This window comes from Entelurus aequoreus, linkage group LG20, assembly GCF_033978785.1.
Source record: "Entelurus aequoreus isolate RoL-2023_Sb linkage group LG20, RoL_Eaeq_v1.1, whole genome shotgun sequence".
In the NCBI taxonomy this organism is placed as follows: domain Eukaryota; kingdom Metazoa; phylum Chordata; class Actinopteri; order Syngnathiformes; family Syngnathidae; genus Entelurus; species Entelurus aequoreus.
In genome coordinates, this window is record NC_084750.1 from 21,536,251 (window position 1) to 21,547,785 (window position 11,535).

Below are 11,535 nucleotides of genomic sequence, written 5' to 3' on the forward strand. Positions count from 1 at the left end.
AAACAACAAGGCGATGCAAAAGTGACTTCTCAGCTGCGCTTGTAACTGGGAGGGGACACTAGCTACTGTACAGGAGGGCATCAACAGAGAAATAATCCCCTTTTTTTTATGTAAAGATTTGCAAGCGGATCAGCTGTTCACTGTTGATTTACCAAGACAGAAACCACGGTCAAAGTGCAAAAACAACTATGACGGAGAAAGAGAAAGGGAAAAGGGAAGGGCAAAAGTAAGCGATACGACTCATAATGTCAGCGGTTTAAAAGGCGTAAACAAACTGACTGATCACATTCCACCCTTGACTGGTTGATTTTCACTTTTATTCTGACGGAAAATAAAAGGAGGAGAGAATAAATGAATGAAGATGTCTTTACCCACAGACATGGCGATATAACCACACTTGGAAATCCATTATTATGAATTCATGTTAATGAACGATTCCTCACATGTGCCCAATGTTTTTACTTGCACTGTACAGTCACCGTGACATGCACATTGTAATAGCCTGTTAAGCCCTTCTATTGTGCTGCACCTGACACACATTTTCCAACACCCAAGAAAGCCAATAACATTTGACACATGAAAATAAGCATTGTCATGGAAAGTGTGCATATTATTATCATTTTTAAGAAATAACACCAACACCCATCACTTAATACATATGTACAGTGGTGGTACCTACAAGTATGCGAGCTGTAAAACCGTAATCACAATTTCTTAGCTGATATATTTTGAATAGTCAACTCAGTTGACTCACTCATCTAACTCATTTTCTTTACATGTGAGGCAGACATTCAGTGGGTAATCTAAATGTTAAATCTAAATTTAAATGCTTAATTTAAATGCTTGAGGCTAAATCTAGATGTTAATACCTAAATGGTGGATTAAAATTTTAAATATAAATGTTCAATCTCAATTTAAACATTATATATAAATGTTGAATCTGAATATTAAATATAAATGTTAAATATAAATTTAAAGATTAAATCTATACATTAAATCTAAAAGTTAAATATAAATATTAAATCTAAAAGTTTAATATAAATATAAATGATAGATCTAAATGTTGGATTAAAATGTTACATCTAAATTTAAATGTTAAATCTAAATATTATATCTAAATGTTAAATCTAAATTCCAATGCTTATCCTAAATGCTTGAGGCTAAATCAAAATGTTAAATCTAAATGTTGGATTTAAATATTAAATATAGATGTTCAATCTAAATTTAAATGTTATATCTAAATGTTAAATCTGAATATTAAATGTAAATGTTGAATATAAATTTAAAGATTAAATATATACACTAAATTTTAATGTTGAATCAAGATATTCAATCTAAATATTAATTTAAATGTTAGATCTAAATGTTAGATTAAAATGTTAAATATGAATTTAAATATTTAATGTAAATGTTAAATCTAAATATATCTAAATGTTTTTTTTTTTTTAATATTAAATGTAAATGTTAAAATTTGAATGTTAAATTTGAATGTTGAATATAAATCTAAATATTAGATTTATATGGTAAATTTGAATGTTAAATGTAAATGTTGAAAATAAATTAAAAGATTCAATCCATACATTAAATCTAAATGTTAAATCTAAATATTCAACCTAAATGTCGAATATAAATATAAATGTTAGATCTAAATGTTAGATTAAAATGTTAAATCTAAATTTAAATATTGAATGTAAATGTTAAATCTAAATTTAAATATTGAATGTAAATGTTAAATCTAAATATTACAGCTGAATGTTAAATGCAAATCTTTTTTCTAAATGTTGAATCTAAATTTCAATGCTTAATCTAAATGCTTGAGGCTAAATCAAAATGTTAAATCTAAATGTTGGTTTTAAATATTAAATATAAATGTTCAATCTAAATGTATACGTTATATCTAAATGTTAAATCTAAATATTACTAGTAAATGTTAAACTAAATTTAAAGATTAAATTCATACATTAAATCTAAATGTTAAATATAAATATTAAATCTAAATATTGAATACACATTTTAGATCTAAATGTTAGATTAAAATGTTGAATATCAAATGTAAATGTTAAATTTAAATATGACATCTAAATGTTAAATGTAAATCTTTTTTTTAATGTTAAATGTAAATGTTAATATTTGAATGTTAAATCTGAATGTTGAATATAAATCAAAATATTAGATGTAAATCTTAAATTGAATATGTCTCACCAAGCATAAAGCTAAATATTTAGAAAAAACATAAAATAATATCCCACGTTCCCATTTCAGTCAGCACGTAGAGACCCTCCTACATCTCTGAATTAGAAATGGAACGAAGATTCAAGATGGAATATTGAAAAGTAACATATAACAGAGGGGGAAAAGATAACTTTACACTCACTGTACTTTTGTCATTATGTCTAGACCCGTGTTTCTTAACTATAGGGCCACGAGCGTCCCCTAGACTAGGGCCGTCAAAAAATATGTGTTTCTCAGCTATGGTCCGTATAAGCCCTAGCAGTTCTCACTTTTTCCACCACTTATGGCAGTAATTACAATATCCATCCATTTTCTACTGCTTGTCCCTCTCGGAGTCACGGGAAACAAACAATAGAAGTCTGGAGCTTAAAGTCATAGAGAAGTTTCTTATGCGAAGAAATTATGACTAAAGCTGTAAAACAGTATTTTCATTTGCACTATAATTTTATTGATAGTTTATTTAAGATATATATATTATTATTATTTATTATTATTTTAGCTAGAATGTATTTATTTTAGCGCTGGGTAATTTTGGGGTAATTTTATCAGTTTTTATGAGTCCCTTCTTTTGCAATACATTTAGATTTAACATTTAGATTAAAATTTACCATTTACATTTGATATTTAGATGTACCATTTAGATGTAGATTTAACATTTGTATATGAACACCAAACGGTATATGTACTGAACTGACTTGTCAGATACTACTACTAATATTAATAATAATGTATTGTTTTAATAAATAATAATATTAATAAAATGCAGATGACGCGGCCATATATTTTTTATCCCACGAACCCTTAAGCTCCTGCAGTCTGCTTTTGATGTTGTTCAGTCCCAGCTGACTCAGCTGATACTTGTGCTTAATGCAGAAAAATGTAAGGTGATGTTATTTTCAAATAGTAAACGACAGCCATTGAACATTCCAAAAATATCAACGAGTCAAAAGGTTGAACTTGAAATGGTCACGATATATAGTATAAGTACTTGGGTATTGTTATTGATGACAATTTGTCTTTTAAATTTCACATTGAAAAACTTGGGGCGAAACTTCAAATTAAATTGGGCGTTTCCTTTGGAAACAAGTCCTGCTTTTCATTACAGTTAGGTAAGGCTTGATTCTGACCACTTTTATGCCTTTGCTAGATTATGGAGACTTGCTTTGTATGAATGCACCCGACATTTATTTTAAAAAAAAAAAAGGATATTGTTTATCACTGTGACTTACGTTTTATAACTAGTTGTGGCAACCTTGTCTACCATTGCACTTTATATGCAAAGGCAGACTGTCCATCTTTGTCAGTTCGCAAATTTTCTCGATGGACGGTTTTTACATACAAATCACATCTTGGTCTGGTTACCCCTTATTTGTGTTTGTGCGTCACCGACTGTATATTAGTTAAATTATCCTAAACTTACAAAACCCAAAACCAGTGAAGTTGGCACGTTGTGTAATTTGTAAATAAAAACAGAACACAATGATTTGCAAATCCTTTTCAACTTATATTCAATTGAATAGACTGCAAAGACAAGATATTTAATGTTCGAACCGAGAAACAATTTTTTTTTTGCAAATAATCATTAACTTAGAGTTTAATGGCAGCAACACATTGCAATAAAGTTGGCACAGGGGCATTTTTACCACTGTGTTACATGGCCTTTCCTTTTAACAACACTCAGTAAAAACACTCGGTAAACGTTTGGGAACTGAGGAGAACAATTTTTGAAGCTTTTCAGGTGGAATTATTTCCCATTCTTGCTTGATGTACAGCTTAAGTTGTTCAACAGTCCGGGGTCTCCCTTGTGGTATTTTAGGCTTCATAATGCGCCACACATTTTCAATGGGAGACAGGTCTGGAATGCAGGCAGGCCAGTCTAGTACCCGCACTATTTTACTATGAAGCCACGCTGTTGTAACACGTGGCTTGGCATTGTCTTGCTGAAATAAGCAGGGGCGTCCATGATAACGTTGCTTGGATGGCAACATATGTTGCTCCAAAACCTGTACGTACCTTTCAGCATTAATGGTGCCTTCACAAATGTACAAGTTACCCATGCCTTGGCCACTAATACACCCCCATACCATCACAGATGTTGGCTTTTGAACTTTTCGCCTAGAACAATCCAAATGGTTATTTTCCTCTTTGTTTCGGATGACACAACGTCCACAGTTTCCAAAAACAATTTGAAATGTGCACTCGTCAGACCACAGAACACTTTTCCACTTTGCATCAGTCCATCTTAGATGAGCTCGGGCCCAACAAAGCCGGCTGCATTTCTGGGTGTTGTTGATAAATGGCTTTGGCTTTGCATAGTACAGTTTTAACTTGCACTTACAGATGTAGCAACAAACTGTAGTTACTGACAGTGGTTTTCTGAAGTGTTCCTGAGCCCATGTGGTGATATCCTTTACATACTGATGTCGGTATTTGATGCAGTACCACCTGAGTGATCCAAGGTCACGGGCATTCAATGTTACATACAGAGATTTTTCCAGATTCTCTGAACTTTTTGATGATATTACGGACCGTAGATGGTGAAATCCTAAAATTCCGTGCAATAGCTCACTGAGAAATGTTGTTCTTAAACTGTTCGACAATTTGCTCACGCATTTGTTCACAAAGTGGTGACCCTTGCCCAGTCCTTGTTTGTGAATGACTGAGCATTTCATGGAAGCTGCTTTTATACACAATCATGGCACCCACCTGTTCCCAATTAGCCTGTTCACCTGTGGGATGTTCCAAATCAGTGTTTGATGAGCATTCCTCAACTTTCTCAGTCTTTTTTGCCACTTGTGCCAGCTTTTTTGAAACATGTTGCAGGCATCAAATTCCAAATGAGCTGGTATGTGCAAAAAATAACAACGTTTTCCAGTTCGAATTTTAAGTATTTTATCTTTGCAGTCTATTCAATTGAATATAGGTTGAAAAGGATCATTGTATTCGGTTTTTATTTACGATTTACACAACATGCCAACTTCACTGGTTCTGGGGTTTGTATAATTTCAGCAAATAATGTACATATTTTGCAGGTTCTCTATGAAAATACAATTAGAAACAACAAAATGGAAGATAATGATGATAAAAAGTGAAAGTAGCGAGTATTTATTGTGACATCCAATACTACACTTGAAATTGTTATGTACACACTAACAGTATCTTTAAGAAACCGTGCAGTAAAATGTTTCTCTGGATCATTCCTAAGACTTTGCCCACCAAGTCAAAGTTAACCTGTCTCTCTAAAGCTAAATGGAAAAAAAACTGACTTTATGTAAACTTTTTTTTCTCAATTGTGTATGTCTTGGGGCAAGGATCCTGCATACAGTAGCTACACTCTCATGTTTATGGTCACTGACGATCTTTCATGAGACATGAGGTGCAGCACGTGGTAGATTTCCTTTTTTACTACACTCGAAGAGAAAGCACACTGCAAGTAGCACGCAAGCAGTGCTATAACTGTCAAGTTACATCCCTTTGTCTTATTTTGCTCGTCTCAGACGGATTCAGTATAGCTGACCTCAGGTCTTTCCTTCACTTATCCCTTCATCTTGTTTGGGATGGGGGGTGGGCGGGGCATTAATTACCACCCATGTAACCGCTGAGGCCGAGTTACCCAACAAAAGTTTCCCCTCTAGAAAAGTGTGTCTGGACAGGCAGTGCGTTCCGGATATGATTGTGCACACGTTGTTCTGGAGTGTTGAGACTTGAACTTCTGAGCCTCAGCCTAGACCGTCTGCAAATTAGAGAAATTAGCCCAGTCGGGTGCGAGCCAGTGAAAGACCCACACATGCATGTACATGCGCACGCGTAAACACACCCACACGCGCACACACACACGCACACACACACACACACACACACACACATTGGTGGCTTCATCCCTGAAGCCACACTCCACTCCTAGAATAAGCAATCATGCCATATGGCAGCCAATTTCCTATTCCAGTTAAGACAAGAAGGCAGAGAGGAGGAGTGAATCTTTCTAAATTAAGACATGACATGGATGTAATATTTATGTTTTCCTTTAAGTCATATACATTATTAATATAATTCGTCAATTTGTATTAATTCAATTAACAATCCATGTATTAAATAATACTCCATTGTGTTTTATTAAAGTTAAAGTACCAGTGATTGTCACACACACACTAGGTGTGGCGAAATTATTCTCTGCATTTGACCCATCGCCCTTGATCACCCCCTGGGGAGATGAGGGGAGCAGTGAGCAGCAGCAATGGCCGCGCCCGAGAATCATTTTTTGGTGATTTAACCCCCAATTCCAACCCTTAGTGCTGAGTGCCAAGCAGGGAGGTAATGGGTCCCATTTTTATAGTCTTTGGTATGACTCGGCCGGGGTTTGAACTCACAAACTACTGCATAGTTTGAAAACTAAATGTTTTTATATATTTGCTGTACTAAACCAAATACATGTCCTTGTGTATATTATACGGATATTCAACTAAATTATTTTGGGGGCCACATTTCCAGAAAGCTAAGAACTCTCTTTACTAGTCTTATTTTGTACATACAATATACATAATGTTCTGCTAAAATAAACCAACTAAATTAATAATAAATATGTTTTTTAACTAAACTGTCAATAAAATTAAAGTGCAAATGAAAATATCACTTTAGTCATAATTTTTGCGCTTAAGAAATTTCTCTATGAATTTCACTCTGGTTGTTTTATATCAGGGGTCACCAACGCGGTGCCCGCGGGCACCAGGTCGCCCGTAAGGACCAGATGAGTCGCCCGCGGGCCTGTTCTAAAAAAAAAAAAAAAAAAAAAAAAAAAAAAAAAAAAATTGTTTTTTTTTTTTTTTTTTAAAAATTAAATCTACATAGAAAACACAAGATACACTTTCAATCAGTGCATCAACCCAACACAAAAGGGGTTATTTCTTTCTGCTACCAATATTCTGGTTCCCACAACATAGACAACACATCTGCAAGGGACACAGTCCCTGAAGCACACATGATTGTATAGGCTGCTGGTCCACTAAAATTTTCATTAATTACTATTTTTTTATGTAATTATTTTTATATTGTTTTACTTTCTTTTTTATCCAAGAAAATGTTTTTTATTTATTTATCTTATTTTATTTTTTATTTTTTTAAAAGGGCCTTATCTTCAACAGACCAGGTTGTCAATGAAATTTGATTTTTTTAGAGGGTTTTTTAAACCAGGCCCAGTCCAGATAATGTCCAAGTCGGACTCAGCAACACACACCTTCATTCATGTACACAGAAAAAAATTAGGGAACACAACAGATTGCATATAATTTATAAACAAAACACTTTGCATTCCATTCGAAAGGACGTTCCCTTTAGATTTCCGATCCTTAACATTTTACATTTATCATAATTAAGCTTAAGGCCAGATTGCTGTGAAAATATGTCCAAAAGATTAAGAAGGTTCCGCAAACAATGAGGAAAAATCTTATCTTTGTGAATCAGCCTTTTCTGACATGAACTTCATCAAGAACAAACACAGAACACGCCTCACTGATGCACATCTGCAAGACTCACTCAGAGTTGCAGTGTCAAGTTACACACCAGAGTACAACACACTAGTTAACAGCATGCAATGCCAGGCTTCCCACTAACTGACAAAGAAACAGATAACAGATTTGGTGTCCAGTTCAAAGTGTGACATGATTTAAAAATTTAAAAGAGTTTACTTTTGTATTTTACATGAGTTATTATTTGTACAAACATGGTGCAAAGTAATTCATGATTTGTTAAAAAATGTTAGTGGCTAGCTAGTTAAAATGGGATATTGTGATTTCACAAGACTGTCTTAGAAGTGATCATTTGAAAATGTTCAATTTGAAAAATGTGCACTTAGAGAAAATATAAAAATAAAGTGTTGCATATTGATATTTATCTGTTTCTATATATATTTATTGTGAGAAATCATTAAGATGATCAGTGTTTCCACAAAGATAAATATCATTAATTATTAATAATAACAGAGTTAAAGGTAAATTGAGCAAATTGGCTACTTCTGGCAATTTATTTAAGTGTGTATCTAACTGGTAGCCCTTCGCATTAATCACTACCCAAGAAGTAGCCCTTGGTTTCAAAAAGGTTGGTGACCCCTGTTTTATATTGTCATTACTGCCACAAGTGGTAGAAAAATGTATGACAACTAAGTACTACTGTGGCCTATGCGGAAAAAACACATATATTACATTTTAGGGGAATGTAATAGAGAGCAGGGGACCCCTGCTGTAGAGCAGGGGTCCCCAACGTTTTTTCCACCAGGGACCGGTTTAATGTATGCATTATTTTCACGGACCGGCTTTTCACGTGTGGCAGATAAAAACATTAAAAAAAACAGCATTGAAAATCAACTCAATATAATGCCAAAATAATGGGAGCCCTGGGCGTGTACTATATACCAGTGTTTCTTAACAATAGGGCGAGCGCCCCCTAGAATGTAATATATGTGTTTTTTTTCAGCTGTGGTCCGCATAGGCCACAGCGGTACTTAGTTTTAATACACTTTTCTACCACTTGTGGCAGTAATGACAATATAAAACAAGCAGAGTGAAATTCACAGAGAAATTTCTTAAGCGCAAAAATTATGACTAAAGTGGTATTTTCATTTGCACTTTAATTTTATTGACAGTACGAGGCACCAAGCAGTGTGGGTGGGGAGCGTTTCCACAGAGTGTTTCCAGAGTGGCCAGCCTGAAATGTGGGTGTCAGGGACAGACGCGGGAAGGAGATTTTTACAACAAAGTTCTAAAGTTTAGTGATATATCAGATTGAGAGGGGGTGTGACGTTCATATGTTGTCAATATTCAGTGTTTTATCGTTCATAGTTAATATTGTAAATCACACATTCTTTATTTTTATGTACATTCTGGGTGTATCATTCAGTAAAAAAAATTTTAATTACATTTCGTTTTTAAGGCAGTCTGTCATATCGTTTTTAGCATTCAATCAGACATTATTGTGAGGTTTTGTATTGGTGTTCCTAAAAATAGATATATCGGCCCCCAGACAAATTTTTTTCTCTAAATTCGGCCCCCCGAGTCAAAATAATTGCCCAGGCCTGCCTTAGTTACATAAATCACATTACGAAAGAAATATATACAGGCCAAAAATGAGAGGAATGCCTTAGTTATGTAAATCGCAAGTACAGTCGTGGACAAAAGTTTACACTTGTAAAGAACATAATGTCATGGCTGTCTTGAGTTTCCAAAAAAATTCTACAACTCTTATTTTTTTTGTGATAAAGTGATTGGAGCACATACTTGTTTGTCACAAAAAACATTCATGAAGTTTGGTTCTTTTATGAATTTATTATGGGTCTACTTAAAATGTGACCAAATCTACTGGGTCAACAGTATACATACAGCAATGTTAATATTTGCTTACATGTCCCTTGGCAAGTTTCACTGCAATAAGGCGCTTTTGGTAGCCATCCACAAGCTTCTGGTTGAATTTTTGACCACTTCTCTTGACAAAATTGGTGCAGTTCAGCTAAATGTGTTGGTTTTCTGACATGGACTTGTTTCTTCAGCATTGTCCACACGTTTAAGTCAGGACTTTGGGAAGGACATTTTAAAACCTTCATTCTAGCCTGATTTAGCCATTCCTTTACCACTTTTGACGTGTGTTTGGGGTCATTGTCCTGTTGGAACACCCAACTGCGCCCAAGACCCAACCTCCGGGCTGATGATTTTAGGTTGTCCTGAAGAATTTGGAGGTAATCCTCCTTTTTTCATTGTCCCATTTACTGTCTGTAAAGCACCAGTTCCATTGGCAGCAAAACAGGCCCAGAGCATAATACTACCACCACCATGCTTGACGGTAGGTGTGGTGTTCCTGGGATTAAAGGCCTCAACGTTTCTCCTCCAAACATATTGCTGGGTATTGTGGCTCAATTTTTGTTTCATCTGACATCACATAGACAAAGATAAGACCTTCTGGAGGAAAGTTCTACAACTCAAGAGTTGTAGAAATTATTGGAAACTCAAGACAGCCATGACATTATGTTCTTTACAAGTGCATGTCAACTTTTGACCACGACTGTATTTGTCTATCATGGTTAAAATGTCAATGCAAGGATCTGTTACTGTGTTTACTGCAAAAATGTCGGTCTCCCATGTTTTAAAACTGAACTCGGAGGCCGGTATGGTGTCATTCCCGGGTCACCAGTCGAAAAGCCCTGCTCAAAAAAACAATAGGTCTTTGTAATCTATACACTGTAGCACACACAGAAAACAAGAATACATGCTTATTTGAAGAGGTTTGACACGTACAAGGAGCTATTTCCTTTCTGTTTACTCGGTTGAGTTACACGGCTGTGGTTATTTTTACCTGTCAGGTGAGCTGCGTGCGCGCTGGAGTCTAAAAGTAAACGGGATGATCGCCAGACAGGTCTCTATATAAGACTCTTTCCTGTGCACTTAGGTGACCTGCTCTACATCTGCAAGTAGGCAAGAGTGATCAATTTATAACTTTATGGCGCGAGAGTCAAATAGATCAGTGTTTTTCAACCACTGTGTCACGGCACACTAGTCTGGTGTGCCGTGGGAAATTATGCAACTTCACCTAATTGGTCCAAAAAATATTATTTGCAAATCAATAATTATAATCTGCAAATAATGTGCCGTTGTCTAGTGTCTGAGCTATATAGAGCTCGGCAGGGTAACCATGTAATACTCCATATCAGTAGGGGGCAGCAGGTAGTTCATTGCTCTGTAGAAGTCAGAATGCGTTGAGAATGGTTTGTGGTGATCCCAATATGCAGAGCACAGCGGGAGACAGCGTGCAGATAAAAAGGTATGTTACGCTTAAACCAAAAATGAACAAAAGGCAAGTCCCGCTAGGAAAGGGCACTGAAGCATAGGGATGGCTATGCAAAACGAAAGTAAAACTGAACTGGCTACAAAGTAAACAAAAACAGAATGCTGGACGACAGCAAAGACTTACAGTGTGTGTCCGTACACGACATGACAATCAACAATATCCCCACAAAGAAGGATAGCGTCCGCACAACTGAAATAGTCTTGTTTGCCAATACAAAGCAGGTCAGGCTACAGGAAAACACCAACAAAACAGGAAGAGCCACCAAAATATCAGCGCAAGACAGGAACTAAAGCACTACACACAGGAAAACAACAATGAACTAAAAAAAGACAACCTGATGGAGTTTCATTTTTTTTCACGTTTCTGCTGGTGGTGTGCCTCCGTATTTTTTCAATGAAAAAAAATGTGCCTTGGCTCAAAAAAGGTTGAAAAACACTGAAATAGATGAATAGGCATTTTTAGTTATGTTGTGTTGGT

General features: G+C 35.3%; 1 long non-coding RNA gene across 4 annotated transcripts in view; it reads right to left on the reverse strand.

Moving 5' to 3' along the window:
* The window catches only part of LOC133636023 (uncharacterized), a 163,257-nt gene that overhangs the window by 109,934 nt on the left and 41,788 nt on the right, over positions 1-11,535 (reverse strand). The window lies entirely within an intron of this gene.